Source organism: Pinus tabuliformis, chromosome 4_1 (assembly GCF_031772625.1).
Source record: "Pinus tabuliformis cultivar Carrire ecotype Pingquan chromosome 4_1, CPIR1, whole genome shotgun sequence".
NCBI classification, from domain to species: Eukaryota; Viridiplantae; Streptophyta; class Pinopsida; order Pinales; family Pinaceae; genus Pinus; species Pinus tabuliformis.
In genome coordinates, this window is record NC_142303.1 from 541,704,176 (window position 1) to 541,722,258 (window position 18,083).

The following is an 18,083-nucleotide window of genomic DNA, read 5'->3' on the forward strand; positions in this document are numbered from 1 at the left end:
CTTGCTCAATGGGTTGAGGAGATGCTCCCGAAAAAGTACCAGAAAGTGACTGATACCCGGAGGGAACAAAAGGACCACCGTACAAAAAGGATTCGGGCGATTGAGTAAACATGGATGACTGTCCTGACATATTTACGGGAGTATAAAAACCTCTAGGTGTTGGGTGATAAGGAGCACGAGGTGGTGAAAAACTTAACCCTGAGTTTTCTAAGAAATTAGTCAAAGAAAGATACCAAGAACTACTCCTAGGTGGACTATAAAAAATTGATTCACGCTCCCTTAGCTCAATAACAGGTTGATTTTCAGGGATAGGGATGCCTACTTCTTCTTCCGGAGCAAGTTCTTCAATAGCAATAAGTCCAGAAGGAAGATTTTGGGTGATTACTCTTTCTACCCTAGGTGAACCAAGACCATTAGAAGTTGGAGAAACAAACCCCGATGTCGGAGTAGCAGCAAATTCACTTTCAGGCTCGGATATTTTAGGTTCTTCACCTATATCACTAGTAGATGAAAAGCTACCAACAATTTCAGAAACAAACACTGACTGTGGATTATACTCTGCTACTAACAGTTGAAAATCATGATGTACTATCAAAGAAGACTCTCCTTCTTCAGGTGACCCAACTCTACTGTCTCTAGGAGTTACGAGGACTTTCAAGCCTTCAAGCTGGCTCGGTACTTCCTCAGGAGGTTGGCCCCAAAGTCTACGGGACTTCCTCAGTAACTCAGCCACGTTTACAAACTCAGGAGACTGGCCCCGAAGTCTACGGGACTGTCTTGGTAATTCAGCCACAGTTGAAAACTTTTAACTACTTCACACACAAACAAAGTAAAATCTCAATGAAAAGCACCTAAAGTCTCTAAAGAACCAAACAAATTTGAATCACACGCCTAAAGAATCTAGGAGATCAAACACACACAAACAGTAACTTTCCGTACTGAAAACACTAGTTGGTGATGAAATCCAACGTCGCAGAGTTCAATACAGAAATGGCGGTTGGAACAGTTACCCCGGAAACCTGCTTAATGAATAGACTGGCACAAGTTCCTCCACTTAACTGTCTCGAGTGAAGAGAACCCCCCAGAAAATCCAAGTGAGTCTAGCCGACGTCTGCTCCAGGTACAATGGGATCTTCCCTCCACGGTCACCTCAGGAAGAGTCCTAAAGAATATGGCCACTAAGGTTACCAACTGAGACAAATATACCTGGGGGAATAGTCTACGATCTGATACGCACGCAAGGGCAGAGTGTTGGAAATAATACTGAGAGGGGGGGTGAATCAGTATTATCTAGCAATTTAATAAATCTTCCTTATTTGATCTTTGAATTATTTTTGCATGTCAGTACCATAAAATAATGAGCATGAACAAAGAAAACAGATAGTCACACCAAAGAACACAAGATGTAAGGTGGAAACCCAATGTGGGTGAAAACCACCTGCTGCAATATGTCTCTATCTTCTTTCAAATTAGAAACTCCTTTTACAATGATTTTGTACTGGTGCAGTCCTTTACCAGTACGCAGGCTGCAACCTGCAGAGAGCTACAACTCTCTCTCGTTTTCCAGTCTTCGCCTGGAAGAGAGCTACAACCCCCTACTTCTTTTCATAAAGCATCAAATGATCATCAAGTATATAACAGTTACAGTCCACTACAGTTATCAGATCAGTAATCACAGAACTAACCCAGAACACCTTATCAACAGAGAAATTCAATCAACAGAACATCTTAAGACAGAGACGCAGTTTTTCCTTTTGTGGCCTGCGTCGCGACGCAATTCACCTTCTGTTTTCCTGCGTACACCCGCAGGTATCCTTCTGCTGCTCTGCGTGCCCACGCACTGTTCCTTGAACTGCACTGCGTCCTGTTGCTGCAGGGACGCACCCAGAAATGCTATCGCGCCGCGTCCTTTTGCTTCAGGGACACACCCAGAAATTCTATCGCGCCGCGTCCTTTTGCTTCAGGGACGCACCTGAAACTTAGTCGCTCTGCGTCCCCACGCAGATCTCCTGTTGCTGCACTGCGTCCTAGACGCACCTGAACTTGGTCTGTCCTGCGTCCCCATGCAGGCCTCCTGTTACTGCGCTACGTCCCCACGCAGCTTTTCTGATAAACACCTGCGACCTTCTGATTAGGGCTGAATAGACAGTTCACTAGAGAGACACAGATACTCAGATCTGATCATGCGCTCGAAAGATCACCCTTCACAGATTCACCTTCAACTTGCTTTTCATATAGATCAAGCTTTTAAGACCATAACCCAATATTTCAGATCTAAAGATATTCAAATGCAAAAGATGCTTAGCCAAGTGATCTCCTTTGCTTTATATAGGCAAGCTCCTCCTCAAATCATGGAACAATACCACGAGCCGACACCATAATAACGCAATACCGTCTGCTAGATATCAGGAGTAAAACACAAGAAACCCCCACGTGTGCTTTTCTCTGCCTTGAAATGTGTGCACTGGGTGGACGCACCTCCTGAACAGCTGGACTGCGTCTCTGGACGCGGCTGCTGCATGGTTTACCTGCGGATACGCACTTTCTGTAAGGTGTACCTACGTACCCCTTATTTCCTTCAATATTTGATAGCTAATCATCAACCTCTGCTGCTGACTTGAAGTACAGTGATCTATCACCTGAATGGGTTGCCATCAAGGACAACACTTTAGCCATAATGCCAACAATCTCCCCCTTTGGACTTGATGGCAACCTCACAAAATTCAGCTCCATTCTCCCCCTTTGACATCAAGGGCAAAGGGGTATGCTCCCCCTAAGATCATGCTCCCCCTGAAAAAGAACCAGATCTGCAACAAAGAACCATAATCCACCATGAAAGAGATAGAGACATATTCCAGCTATTTCCAAGATCTCCTTCTGACCATCCTCCATAATGCCAACAATGCATTATATGCTCCCCCTGAACCTGTACCATCAATCAGAAAAGGTTCAACAATAAGATGATGCATCAACAACCCCCAGCTTTTGCCTGAGGTACTCAAAAGTGTCCCTGGGCAATGGTTTGGTGAGAATATCCGCAACTTGTTCCTTAGAAGGAACATACTCCAACTTGACCTTCTGTTGAAGTACTTGTTCCCGGAGAAAATGGTACTTGATTGGTATGTGCTTGGTTTTTGAATGCATAACATGATTCTTGGAGATGCTGATTGCACTTGTGTTATCACATAAGATGGGTATTGGTGGTGTACAAGTGATTTGAAAATCCTGCAAAGTCTGCATCATCCAAAGGAGTTGGGTGCAACAAGATGCAGCAGCAACATATTCTGCTTCAGCTGTAGACAAGGCAATTGAACTCTGTTTCTTGCTGAACCAAGATACCAGTCTGGAACCCATAACGAACGCACCACCACTTGTGCTTTTCCTGTCATCCACGCTTCCGGCCCAATCTGCATCTGTATAAGCATGAAGAGTAAGATCTGTATCTCTAGGATACCATAAGCCATAATTTTGAGTCCCTTGAAGATATTTGAAAATTCTCTTCACTGCCTGAAGATGGGTCTCCTTCGGATTTGCCTGAAATCTTCCAACTATTCCAACTGCATGCATGATGTTCGGTCGGGTACCTGTCAAATAAAGTAGACTTCCAATCATAGATCTGTAGGTTGGTTGATGTACTGCTGCAGATTCATCATTTGCACTGAGACTACATCCTGTGACCATGGGTGTACATACTGGTTTTGCATCTTCCATGCCATATTTCTTCAAAATCTGTTTGAGATACTTGGTTTGAGATAAAAAGATTCCTCCTTCCTTTTGTTGGATTTGCAAACCAAGGAAATATGTCAGTTCTCCTAGCAGGGACATTTCAAATTCTTTCTGCATGACCAAGGCAAAGCTTTGACTCATAGCTTCTTCATTGCTGCCAAAAATAATGTCATCCACATACACAACAAGTATTAGTAATTTGTCATTTTCAACTTTTATATAAAGATTGCTATCTGCTGAACCTTTTGAAAAACCTTGTTGATGAAGATATTTGTCCAAGCGGTAGTACCAAGCCCTTGGAGCTTGTTTGAGACCATAGAGGGCCTTTTTCAATCTGCATACAAGGTTTGGATCATTTCCAAGAATGAACCCATCTGGCTGTTCAATGTATACTTCTTCTTCCAAGTCTCCATTCGGAAAGGCTGATTTCACGTCCATTTGAAATACTTTGAAGTTTTGAAAACTTGAGAGAGCAAGAAACATTCGGATGGCCTCAAGTCTTGCAACAGGAGCAAAGGTTTCTTCAAAGTCTATTCCTTCTTGCTGCTCATACCCTTTACAAACAAGTCTGGCTTTGTTTCTAATTACTTCTCCATTTTCATTCAATTTGTTTTTGAAGACCCATTTTGTCCCGATAACATTCTTATCTTTTGGTCTAGGAACCAGCTCCCAAGTGTTGTTCTTTTCGATCTGCTCAAGTTCTTCATCCATTGCTTTCACCCAACATTCATCTTTGCATGCCTCTTTCACATTTTGTGGTTCAGTTGAGGAGAGTAATGCCAAATAGCTTGAAGCTTCTGCAACTGTTCTTCGAGTTTGTACACCTGCTTCTTTCTGTCCCATAATCTGAGATTCTGGATGGTTCTTCTGAACATATCTGGATGGAGTCTTTTCTTCTATTCTTGTTTGCTCCTCTGGTTCTTCTTGAGGTTCTTCTTGAGATTCTTCTTCTTCTTCATTATTCTGTCTTTGAGGGTAGCCTTCATCTTCTTCGATGTCTTCACGATGTACTTGCCTAGGAATGTATCCCTTCTCATCAACCACTACATCAATGCTGTCAACAATTCTGCCAAGTCTTTTATTGTAGCATTTGTATGCTTTGCTATATGGAGAATAACCAAGAAGAATGCCTTCATCTGCTCTAGGTTCAAGTTTGCCAAGCTGCTCATCAGTATTCTTGACATAGCATTTGCTCCCAAAGATTTTGAAGTGCTTTACCGAAGGAGTCCTACCATTCCAAAGCTCATGAGGAGTTTGAGTGCTGTTCACCCGGACATTTGTTTTGTTGAGAATAACAACTGCAACATGTGCAGCTTCACCCCAGAAAGTTGCGGGAGTTCCTGATTCATCAAGCATAGCACGAGCCATTTGTTGGATTGTTCTGTTCATTCTTTCCACAACTCCATTTTGCTGGGGAGTTCTTGCTGTAGAGAATTCTCTTCTTATCCCATGTTCTTCACAGAAATCGAAAAATTCATTTGAAGTAAATTCCCCACCTCTGTCGGATATGAGGCACTTAATTTTGTGACCTGATTCATTTTCAACCAAGGCTTTGAAGGATTTGAATTTTTCGAATGCTTCATCTTTGTGCTTCATAAGTCCTAACCAGACAAACCTGGAGAAATCGTCAATGAATAATATCAAGTATTCTTCTCCTCGAGGTGTTCTTTTTCTGAAGGGACCGCATGTATCTGTATGTACTAGCTCAAGAGGCATGCTAGCTGATCCTTCTTTCTCTGGAAAGTTAGTTCTGGTTTGTTTTCCAAACTGACATGATTTGCATATGGTGTTGTCAGGAATTTTGATATTTGGAAGATCGCGAACTGCCTGATATTTGCATGCTTTGCTTATTTGTGAGAATCTTAGATGTCCCAACCTTCGATGCCATAACCAGTGCTCTTCATCCTTGCTCAGATAGCATTGTTGTTGTCCTTCTTCAAATATGTACAGATTATTTGGAGTTCTTTTGCCTTTGAGCACTGTCTTACCTGTATCAAGGTCACGAACAAGACATCCATTCGATCTGAATATAACCTCGGTTCTTTGATCACACATCTGGCTGACACTTAGAAGATTATGCTTCAATCCATCAACATACAAAACATTTCCAGCCTTGACCTTTTCTTTTAACTGAGCAATGCCTTTTCCTTTTATAGTTGCAAGAGTATCATTTCCAAAAGAGACTTTCTTTCCCTTTTCTAGAGCAGAATAAGATTCAAGTTTTTCTTTATCACCTGTCATATGCTTCGAACATCCACTGTCAATGTACCATAGATTTTCCTGTCCCTCTGCATAAAAAGCTATCCCGCATCTTTCTGTTTGAGGTTCCTTTATTCTCCATGTTTTGGTGCATGAGGCTTGTTCCTTTTTCTGCTGAAACCTGCTCCTGCATTCAGAGTCTTCATGACCAAAATTATTGCAAATAGAACATTCAACTTCATTTTCAAGAACCGAAAAGTTGTTATAGGTCCTTTTTGTAATCCCTGTCATACTTCTTTGTTTTTGAGCTTCCCTAGTCATGATTGTTTTATATGCAACACATTGAGCTGCTTTGTGACCAAAGTTATGGCAAGAAAAGCATTGTCCATTGAAGAAACTTCTGCGGTTATCGAATCTACCAGCCAACTGATTGTAATTTCTATTTTCATCTATTCTTGAACCAAATTGAGAAGATTTTACCTGTGGCTGGTTGTAGCTTTTGTTCACCCTTAAGATGGATTGCCCCTGATAGTTTCTGTTTGTAATTCGTCCCTGCTTTACCTGATGATCTTCATTGTTCTTTTGCCCATTTCTTCTTGCCGCATCAAGATAACTCTTTGAGGTGGATGCTTGAGAGGTTTCTCCATTATAGCCCAGACCTGTCTTGTTTAGAGGAGACCGCTACACATTGATAATCTCATCCAATGTTTCAGATCCTTTGACAAACTTAAGATTAATAGCTTTTGTTTTCTCAATCTCTTTTCTAAGACCAACAATTTCACCTTCTAGTTTTTCAAGATGTTTTTCTTTTTCATCAATTTGAAATTGTAGAGTATCAATGATCACATTCTTTTCTTCTATACATATCTTGAGTCTAGTAATTTCCTCATAAAGGTTATCCACATCTACAGCATCCATATAATCATCATCTTCAAATTCCATTAACAACTTATATTCATTACCTCGTTCATCTTCATCACTGTTCGATAGACCATCACTATCTTCATGGGTGTAGTAGCTTTTCTTATTTGCACTTTGTTTCTTGTTCCATCTAGCAGGTTCCTTTCCTTTATCCTTATAAGGACATTTTGCAGCATAATGACCTACTCTTCCACAAGCAAAGCATTTAAAAGGTAACTTACCTCTAAATCTTCCAGAACCCCTTTGAAGATTTCTGACAATATTTGATTCTTCTTCCTCTTCTTCTGGGACGTGGCTTGCTTCATAATAATCTTCTTTACCTGATGCCTTGAAAGTAGCTTCTCTTCTGTCTGATGGACCTCCCTTTCTCATTTCATAAGCCGTTAGAATTCCATGTAGCTGAGACATAGTGAGAATTCGTAGATTTTCCTTTTCTTCTATTGCAGATACTTTAGATTCAAACTTGGGGGATAATGATCTTAGAACCTTTTCAACCACTATAGCCTCTTTTATTTCTTCACCCAAATTTTTCATACAATTAACAATCTCATCTACCCGAAGAAAATAATTAGCCACACTTTCATCATTATACATCTTGAGAGTCTCATACTGAATCCTGAGAGTTTGAAGTTTAGCACGCTTTACCTGTTCATCTCCTTCATAGCTTGTGACAATTTTGTCCCATATCTCTTTTGCGGATTTGTAGTGCATTACCTTCATGAATTCTGTTTGGGATATACATCCTAATAGAGTACTGTCTGCTTTCGCATTTGTTTCATACTTCTTCTTCTCAGCTGCATCTGTAGGAGTAGCTGAAGGAAAAGCGTAGCCTGTTTCTACAATGTCCCAAACTTCTGTACCAAGAGATTGAAGATATGCAGTAACTCTTACCTTCCAATAATTGAAGTTTGTCCCATCAAAAACCGGTGGCCTGATTGATGCTTCTCTCTCGTAGTTTCTCATGATGAACGATCTAACTTCAAGCGATCAAGCTTCTCTGAAGGACCTGCTCTGATACCAATTGTTGGAAATAATACTGAGAGGGGGGGTGAATCAGTATTATCTAGCAATTTAATAAATCTTCCTTATTTGATCTTTGAATTATTTTTGCATGTCAGTACCATAAAATAATGAGCATGAACAAAGAAAACAGATAGTCACACCAAAGAACACAAGATGTAAGGTGGAAACCCAATGTGGGTGAAAACCACCTGCTGCAATATGTCTCTATCTTCTTTCAAATTAGAAACTCCTTTTACAATGATTTTTTACTGGTGCAGTCCTTTGCCAGTACGCAGGCTGCAACCTGCAGAGAGCTACAACTCTCTCTCGTTTTCCAGTCTTCTCCTGGAAGGGAGCTACAACCCCCTACTTCTTTTCATAAAGCATCAAATGATCATCAAGTATATAACAGTTACAGTCCACTACAGTTATCAGATCAGTAATCACAGAACTAACCCAGAACACCTTATCAACAGAGAAATTCAATCAACAGAACATCTTAAGACAGAGACGCAGTTTTCCCTTCTGTGGCCTGCGTCGCGACGCAATTCACCTTCTGTTTTCCTGCGTACACCCGCAGGTATCCTTCTGCTGCACTGCGTGCCCACGCACTGTTCCTTGAACTGCACTGCGTCCTGTTGCTGCAGGGATGCACCCAGAAATGCTATCGCGCCGCGTCCTTTTGCTTCAGGGACGCACCCAGAAATGCTATCGCGTCGCGTCCTTTTGCTTCAGGGACGCACCTGAACCTTAGTCACTCTGCGTCCCCACGCAGATCTCCTGTTGCTGCACTGCGTCCCGGACGCACCTGAACTTGGTCTGTCCTGCATCCCCACGCAGGCCTCCTGTTGCTGCGCTGCGTCCCCACGCAGCTTTTCTAATAAACACCTGCGACCTTTTGATTAGGGCTGAATAGACAGTTCACTAGAGAAACACAGATACTCAGATCTGATCATGCGCTCGAAAGATCACCCTTCACAGATTCGCCTTCAACTTCCTTTTCATATAGATCAAGCTTTTAAGACCATAACCCAATATTTCAGATCTAAAGATATTCAAATGCAAAAGATGCTTAGCCAAGTGATCTCCTTTGCTTTATATAGGCAAGCTCCTCCTCAAATCATGGAACAATACCACGAGCCGACACCATAATAACACAATACCGTCGGCTAGATATCAGGAGTAAATCACAAGAAACCCCCACGTGTGCTTTTCTCTGCCTTGAAATGTGTGCACTGGGTGGACGCACCTCCTGAACAGCTGGACTGCGTCTCTGGACGCGGCTGCTGCATGGTTTACCTGCGGATACGCACTTTCTGTAAGGTGTACCTGCGTACCCCTTATTTCCTTCAATATTTGATAGCTGATCATCAACCTCTGCTGCTGACTTGAAGTACAGTGATCTATCACCTGAATGGGTTGCCATCAAGGACAACACTTTAGCCATAATGCCAACACAGAGTAGCAAGCTCAATCCCCTTGAAGGCTCCTTGACATAATCCAAGGTTTACCAACAAGTGACCCCAGGCTCCTCGACAATGGTTAATCCGAGGTTTACCGTTTTTAATATGTGAATATCTGGCGCCGTTTCCAATGAGGAAGGATTGATTTCCACACTAGTTCGGACATGATCTCGTGCTTCTCCTTTAAGAGGAGCTTTCCCAGAGCATAAATGCAACAATTGGATTTCTTCCCTACCACAAGATACAGCTACTTGTTTGTTTTTACTCTCTTGGAGAGTTAATTACTCTCCTACTCCAAGACACTAGCCTAAGCTAAGTTGGTGTATCAAAGCCCTAGAAATAAAAATGTTACTAGGTGAATTTTACTTTAAGCGTTAATTTTAGTGGTTTTTGTTTAAGTCCAAAGGTGCGGAGATGAAACTCGTGGTATGAAGACTCGACTCAAAATCACTAAAAATGCACCTAAGATGATTTAAACAATCTTTTTCTCTTTGATGAACTTCTAAACTAAGAAAGAGTTTGAGAATGCAAATACTTTGTAAACACAAATCTTTCTCAATTCAACAAATTAAAAGAAGAGTTTTTGTCCTTTTCCAATGCACTCAAAACGAGACAACTAGTTATTTCACAAAAATTTCCCTTTTTCGTTTCAAAGCACTCAAACACTACAAAACAAACTTTTTTCAAAAGAGATTTTTATATTTTTTAAATAAAACACTCAAAACTATGAAAATGACTAACTTTGAGATCTACAAATTATAAAAACCTATTTGAAGTCAAAGCCTACTAAAAGTCTTTTTTAAGGATGTTTTACTTAGCTAGATGTAAGCTAAGGACCAATTTATGCAGAATCACAAATAAGTCAAGAACAACCAATTTTGTTTTCTTTTTGAAAATGAAAATCCAAACTTTTAAATACAAGATTTTCGAAGTTTTATAAAGAGAGAACTCAAAGATTCCTCAAACAAGGGGAGATTTCATAAATGGTCAGACTCATAAGAAGGCTGGTAGACACTAAGGTGATCTGAAGTCCCTACAGCTTCTAAGCTCAGAGCCACTACACAACCAAAATGAAAAACAAACCCAACAAGCAAAACTCCTAGGAATTTCACTTAAAACCCTAACACTAACGAAATCAATCTAAGGAAAGCTTCTGACAAGTTATATGCAGGTCTGGGCAGTGGATAACAATTTCTAAACAAACACTAAGCTGACTAACAGAGAAAATCTTAGGGTTTTTCAAAATTTTGACAGGGTCCGCAGGCCCACAGTTGACACAGGTGCGGTCCCGCTCTGTGCTAAAAGCCAAGCTGCGGGTAGGTACGCACTGTGTCAAATGGCTAGGGTGCGGTCCTCTCCCAAAGCTATGAAAAACAAAAAATAACTCTGGATCTACAAACTCTACCCAATTTTACACACAACAAGCCAAAAACAGAAACAAAAACACAGTTTCTCAGGTCAAAGTAAAAACAAGGAAAACAATCAAGTCCCCAGCGGAGTTGCCATTTTGTCACACGGAATAAGTCGATCTTGCGGACAAGATAGACCTTCCTAGAATCTAAAGAAGACCTAATGACAAGCAAACCAACCAGACACTATCTTTCTCTAAATATGCTTTGATTAACAATAGCAAACAAGTGTTTTTAGGGCCTACCTTAGGTCCAACACAAGCTTGTGGATGCCCTCGCTCCTTCGATCCAAATGAGCTCCTTTGTCACGAATCCAAAAACACAAACAAGGAAAACAAATTAAATAGCACCTGAAAAGCAAATTGCATAAAACATATTTAACATGAAAGTCAAGGAGTCCATGAAACAAATAACATGAGATATTTGTTGAGAAAAATGAGTTTGATTGTATTAATTCAAAAGAAGAAGAACTTTACAACCTTTGCCTTGACGCTGTACAAGCTCCTCCCAGGGTCCAGTAAGAAGTCTCCTCTACTTTGACAAGTTTCACTCACTCCCCAATGAAGCCAAAAAGGTATGTGATCTCTCCTCTTAAGCTCAACTAGGAAGTCTTGATTTCACCAGCATTTACCCTCAAAAATGTTCAGCTTCTAACCTCTCCAGCAACCAGCCCAATGCCTGTATTTATAGTGCAATGGAGGGAGGTTACTAAGTCCTCCTTCAAAGGGATAGCTCCTCTCATCAAGGGATTAGATCATTCTCTTTTGGGATGCATGAACCACCTCAGAGCGAACAATCCACGTCAAAATTCCTTCTAGAATCCTCTAGAATTAACCCAAAGTGAGTTTTTTAAGATAAAACTTGCGCCTTTTGACTTTCACAGGGGTCCGCACCCACACCGTTAGGGACAGAGCGGGTAGGTCCGCAGTTTTTGTACACAAAAGGTGCGGGACCGCACGTGATAGTGAGAGAAAGTGTGGAACCAGAGTTACATTGATTTTTAATGTCTTTCTCTCATTTCCAAAGCTTGACTTGAAGAGCTGAGGTCTGAGACTTGCTTAGGAGGATAGTACAAGTGATGATAGACCCATACTGACTGCAAATAATCATGGTGACGATATTTTTGTGTAACAGAGTCAGTTGTTCATTTTCCTTTATTCACATACACTTTCCGCCTGACCCACAAATAAAAGCAAGAAGCTCACTGACATGTTTATTGCCCATTGTCATTATTATTTTCCATTGTCATCTTCCATTTTCATTTTTCCTTTCCTATCCCTTTTCATTTCGCAAATAAACCCCACTTCAATGAAAATTATTGTGTCCATTGTCCTTTGAGTCTAAAATCCTTGCAAAAACACCTTGAGGCTTGCATGCCTTAATGGTAAGTCCTCATGCTAACGAACAATGGGAATATATCAATGTCCCTTGTTCATCAGATCTTGTAGATACTCAACAACAACAAAATTATTCGTACTTAGCAAGATGTGTTTTGGCATCTTGACTCTCATTGTCATCAATGGTGAGAGTTCTCGTGTTGACTAGTGGAATCCATTAATGGCCACTAAGTCAACAATTTCCTGCTCGACATCATAACATCTATTCACATAGCAGGAATTGTGTCAATGAGTTTTCAAGTCATGAAGACTATCGTTTTCAGCATTTTGGAACAAATGTAGAAGATATGCAGTTACAGAACCAGATGGCAGTTGTGGAATCAGATAGCAGCTGCTGAACTAGATAGCAACTGCGGAATCAGACAGCAGCTGCAGAATCAGATCACAGTTGTAGAATCAAATAACAACGACGAAATCAAATGGCAGTAGCAGAATCAACACTATTCCACAACAGATTCAGCAAGTTTTAATAAAAGCAAATAAAAAGTTATCTTGAATCTTTTCTCCATGACTTGTCCTGCCACTTGAAGAAGATTATGATCAGAATTTTGCAGCCACCAAACATGTAGCTCATCCATTTCTAAAGAGTAACTTAAGGTATTTCATTTTCTAACTTTTTACCATAAAATTCCTTGAAAAGCTAGAATGATAATATTTGGAAAAAAACATTTCTCTTCTTGATCTCATAAAATTCTCAATATCATTAGTTGTGGGGGATACATTCATATTCATATTTTTCCATATTCATATCACGTTCAAAATCCCACATAATTTCAAAAGATATTATATATTACATTATTGTTATGAGCATACAAAGGCTTGTCAAAATTACTAAAAAGATATTTGGATACAAACACAATCATAGTTGTCACACAAGAACCAACTATGATGCAATCCAGTAAAGATATACTTTGCAACAATAATCAAATTATCATTATGCAAAGTTCAAAGATCAAAAATGAATGCAACAACAAAATATGGTTGTAACACAAGAACAAACCATGTTGCAATTGAACTAAAAGATTTTGCAGAAGTATGAAGTTATCAAATGATATCATGCAAATTCAAGCCAAAGCTCAAGGATCAAAAAGAATTAATGTAATAGATTGCATGAGGACATGCAATAGCATCAGTTGGGGGGGTATGTTGGGCCTTGAAATTATCATTCACTTCCATTACATTTTCACTTATATTTCCATATTGTCACCTTCAGCCCACCTCTATTTCATTACATTTACCTCCATTTCATTACATTTACCTTACCATTATCTTTATTGGGTCACATTTATGTTTTTCCAAAATTTATTAATTCTTAGCATTTTTAAGTGAATTTATGGTTAAAAATTAGAAAATAATGTGCATATGCTTATACCTAACAAGTGGGATGAGACCGTTGACATGTGTAAGTCAAAAGGAAGCTTTGAAAAGACCCTTATGTGGCCTCCCAAAACCAAATTCGAATTTGAGTAGAGAAGATCATGGGATCATGAAGATATTTGTCTTATCATTTCCTATTTGCATTGAAACTTTAAGAAGACATGTGTCTTATCATTTTCTATTTTGATTGTAAGTCTATAGATATAAGCAGAGATTCATGGACTCTTATTAATGAGATAGTTTCTCATCTTTTTGTGTAAATAGGGGAAGTTTTCTCCTATCATTTTGGATGTGAAAAGCTGTGGAAATGATCTTGTTTTGAATATAGAATTTGGATTTGGCACCATGCTCATGAGTGATGTTCACTTTGATTTGGTTATGCTTGCATTTGAAGCTTCTCAACTTTCCATCCCTCATGCTTTTGGTTTGGCCACCTATAGGGTGTGAGATTTATTGTTTTTCATAGATTAAGATTTATTGCTTTCATAGACTAAGATTTATTTATTTCATATCTTTTCCTGTGTGAGAGGTTAAGAGTGATTGTTTTTATTTGCTTTCATATATAGAAATTAAGAGTGATTTTTTTTCTTTCATTTCATATCATGTGGTTTTGGTTATTCATTTCATATGATCCTGATTTGATAATGCACACATGATCCCTTAACGTAGATTTCATTTCATGCAATTTCGTTTCTGAAAGTGTGGTAGATTAAGATTTCAGTTCCTGCAAGTGTGGTATATTAACACTTCAATTCCTGCAAGTGTGGTATATTAACACTTCAATTCCTGCAAGTGTGGTAGATTAAAATTTCAATTCTTGCACTTGTGTGATAGATCAAGATTTCAATTTCTGCAGGTGTGGTAGATCAAGATTTCAATTCCTCCAAGTGTGATAGATTAAGATTTCGTAGTTAGATTGATTGAAATTAGAAGTTAGTTTCTAGCATATATAGTTCATGCATGTTTCACAAGTTTTATGAAATCCCCGAGTTGACAATTAAATGATAGGTAATTAATTTGCCTCAACAGACATCTTCATTAGTGACATCCTCAATTAATAGGGAAAATTTAATGACTTTTCATGAAAATGGGTGAGTAGCCGAATATGAAACAGGAATGCAAGCCCAAAGTGACCTTCACACATTAAATATTTCTGCAGAAAAAACAATAAGTTTTGGTACTTACTCTTCAATAAATCCTGTGAAATTCCATTACTCCAGTCATGGTCCAAATGCTCTTTATAAAGGAAGGATGCACACAAGCCCTTGTTGAAATGCTAGTTCTTGAACCAACATTCTCCCAACTATGAAATCCCACATGCTTGTGCTACCAAACCCTCAGTCAACCTGAATTGAACATCCCCAACTTGAGTTTATCATTGTTTAGGTTCAGGGTGAAGGATTTTGTCACTTCCGAGTTGTGGCTGCTGAATCGCTGGAAAAATGGCAGCCACCCTACTTTTTCCAATCTCGCCTTATTACGAGGGTCGGCCTCCAGCAACTTAGGCCCTTGCGGCTCAAAGCAGATGGGGGCACGTAATTTTGACATGGTGAAATACTGGAAGACAGGTCATATGCACTTCTCTGGAAATATCGGCTTAAGCTTTGTAACGGACTCGCACGACAAGGGAGGGATTATTATATAAATTTATCACAAAGCATGGGATTTTCAAGAGACAGATCGTGATCATGATTTTCATCATGATCCAAACTGTAGGAAGATATGGGGAGTACGTCTACTGGTCCTGTCAAAATCATGGCGATCGGGTGAGGAGCTGGAGTCATAATGCGCCTGATTATGGCTGCGTTTTTCTGCAAGGGTGACCATAGCTGTAAATTCATACAAATATATTAAAAATTAAAGTGTTAATTACCCTTTACCTCAAATGTCCCATCACCGGTTGTACTTTACCTTTTTACCTTCCAACGATCTAGTACTTGGGATGACACATGCATGTACTTGAGATGATAACCCACCTAATAGTTAAATTAGATATATGATTTCATAATTCATGACCTTGACTAGTAATTAAAATATGTCAGTAATTTTTATATAATTTTAAATTAATGCTCTGTCTATGTTTTTTTTTTTAGAAAACTAGGGTGTCGTTGCAGGAAATGGAACTAGGACTACTGAGATTTCTACAGGAAATGGAACTGCGACTACTAAGTATTCTAGAAAATTGAATCGTGACTTTTGGAACTTCTGCTAGAAATCGGACCATGACTTGCGGAACTTCTACATGAAATCGAACCGTGACTTGCGGAGTTTCTGCAAGAAATCAAACCATCAATCAACACTTCTCCCTCATTTGTGTACAGTTCAATGCACATGAATAAAGGTGATGATGTCGAATGTGCAATGACCTCATTGGATTACCAGCTATTAAGGTCAATTATTAACCAATGCAAGGCCCATCACCTTTAATGAGAGCGAGGACCAAGGTACCCTGATGCATCCTATCAAGTGTGAATTAATGTGCTGATGTCGAACCCCCCTCAAGTGTCTCATCATCGGTTTTACTTTACCTTTCTACCTTCCAACGGTCTAGTACTTGGGATGATGTGTGCATGTCCTTGAGATGATAAACCACCTAATAGTTAAATTAGATATATGATTTCATAATTCATGACCTTGACTAGTAATTAAAATATGTCAGTACTTTTTAAATAATTTTAAATTAATTCTCTGTCTATGTTTTTTGTTTTTTAGAAAACCAGGGTGTCACTGCAGAAAATGGAATCGGGACTTCTCAGCTTTCTGCAGGAAATGGAACTGTAACTACAGAGTCTTTTAGAAAATTGAACCACGACTTTTGGAACCTCTACAGGAAATCAGACCATGACTTGCGGAGCTTCTGTAGGAAATCGAACCGTGACTTGCGGAGCTTCTGCAGGAAATTAAAACATCAATCAACACTTCTCCCTCATTTGTGTACAGTTCATTGCACATGAATAAAGGTACTAATGTCGAATGTGCAATGACCTCATTGGATTACCAGCCATTGAGGTCAATTGTTAACCAATGCGAGGCCCATCACCTTTAATGAGAGCGAGGACCAAGGTACCCTGATGCATCCTATCGGGTGTGAATTAATGTGTTGATGTTGAACCCCCCTGTAGGATCTAGCAGTCAAGGATCCATAGTGATTCCCATTGTTTTTGACGAGATAGACGATCATTAGGGCATACAAGCTTCAAGGAATCATAAGACTCTGATCTTACACCCAGATAACTTGTTGATGTCGATGGACCAAGATTGTTGGAAGGAGGGCCTTAAGAAATCCCACATCAGTCCAACACAAGAAATCCAGATTTAACTGAAAACAAAATTTATTGAGAGAACCTACTGACCTATAATTTTAGTGAGCCCAGGGTAGTCCATGCTCACTAGATTTCATTTTTAGAGAGTCTAAAATACTTGGAAAAGAAGACTCCAAGGGGGCTCCTTTTCTGTAATTAGTCCATTGGGCCCGGAAAAAGGAATAAACCTATACCCAATAGACATTCCTCTCATGTTTTACCGAGCACGAGGAGGAACAGAGTGAGCTCATTGTGTCAGCAGGAAATCAGGAAGAAATAGTGGAAGGAATGATCCCTTCTCTCACCATCTCCAGTTCTCTTTTCTTCCACAAATTCCTCCTTAGATTGGGGTTTTTGATATAACTTGAGTCTGTTCCCATTCACCAAGAAGGTAACATTCCCATCATTAATGGTTTTAACCCAAATAGATCCATTATCAAACACTTTCTCAATTTCATAGGGACCCAGGCAATGTGTGTTAAATTTTCCTTTAAAGTTTTTGTATTTTGAATCATACAACAATGCCCAGTCTCCCTCTTTGAACTTATTATTTTCAACATATCTGCCATTCCATTTAGCCTGTTGTTGCTAAATCAAGTTAGTATGCTGAAAAGAATCCTGCCTAATTTCATACAACTCATTGAGCTGCAGGATTCTTTGTTGCTGAGCTTCATCAAGACCTATACCCAAATCTATTGCCATTTTGAAAGTTTTGATCTGAAATTCAATGGGCAATAAAACTTTCTTTCCATACACCAATTCATACGGACAAAAGCCAGTGGTATTTCTCCATGTAATCTTGTAGGTCTATAATGCTTCAGGAAGTCGGTCAGATCAATCCTTCTTATGTAATTGCACTATCTTGGTAAGGATTGTCTCCAACACCTTATTTGTTGATTCCATCTGCCCATTGGCCTGTGGATGATAAGGGGTGGACTTCCGGTGAGTAATCTAATATTTCTGTACAATTCCCTACATAATATTTGATACAAACTGAGTACCTTGATCAGTGACTATTTTCCTAGGTACCCCAAACCTTACAAAAATATCAAAAAAAATAAAAATCTACTACTGTTTTCTCTATTGCTCTAGGTAGTGCTCTTGCCTCCACCCACTTCATAACATAATCAGTACAAACTAAAATATACTTCTTACCTTTGGACATAGGGTTGATGGGACCTACAAAACCAAGATCCCACCTCTCAAAATGTTATATGAGCACTTGTGGCCGCAAAGGCATCTCGTCTGATTGTACAAGCCACCCCATTCTCTGGTAGCTATCACACT